At 38.5% G+C, this 507-nt stretch overlaps 1 protein-coding gene across 3 annotated transcripts in view; it reads right to left on the bottom strand.

The window, feature by feature from the left end:
* The window catches only part of LOC107670040 (peptidyl-glycine alpha-amidating monooxygenase B-like), a 60,683-nt gene that overhangs the window by 13,187 nt on the left and 46,989 nt on the right, over window positions 1-507 (bottom strand). The gene's annotated exons all lie outside the window — the stretch shown is intronic.

Below are 507 nucleotides of genomic sequence, written 5' to 3' on the forward strand. Positions count from 1 at the left end.
AGACACACACACACACACACACACACACACACACACACACACACACATCACAGGTTAACACATACAGCCAAGTCAAATAAAGTGACATAACCAGGGGTGTGATCCCCTATAATCATGATGCATCATGCAATCTGATTTGGTTACACTTCAAAATAATTGAAATTATTTTCAAACGATTCATAATAATTTCCAAAAAGATGTTGCACCCACAACTGAAATGGTGAGATTCACTTGAATATTGAAAACAATACATCAGGCTTTACATTTACAGTGTTTAGAATTGAATGTGCAGAACATGATGTGTAAGAAGAAAAATAATTAAACATCTGAAAGTTCTTAATTCAAACAACTCAGACATCCATCAACGTTCTTAATAGGTTTGAGCCCATTAGATTCACACAGATGCAACAGCAGGGGTACAAAGAGAACATCTCGGTTACGTATGGTAACCCTCGTTCCCTGAAGGAGGGAACGGAGACGTCACGTCGGTGACTGACGAATTGGGAT

The sequence above is a fragment of the Sinocyclocheilus anshuiensis genome, unplaced genomic scaffold (genome assembly GCF_001515605.1).
Source record: "Sinocyclocheilus anshuiensis isolate Anshui unplaced genomic scaffold, SAMN03320099.WGS_v1.1 scaffold664, whole genome shotgun sequence".
Classification (NCBI taxonomy): Eukaryota; Metazoa; Chordata; class Actinopteri; order Cypriniformes; family Cyprinidae; genus Sinocyclocheilus; species Sinocyclocheilus anshuiensis.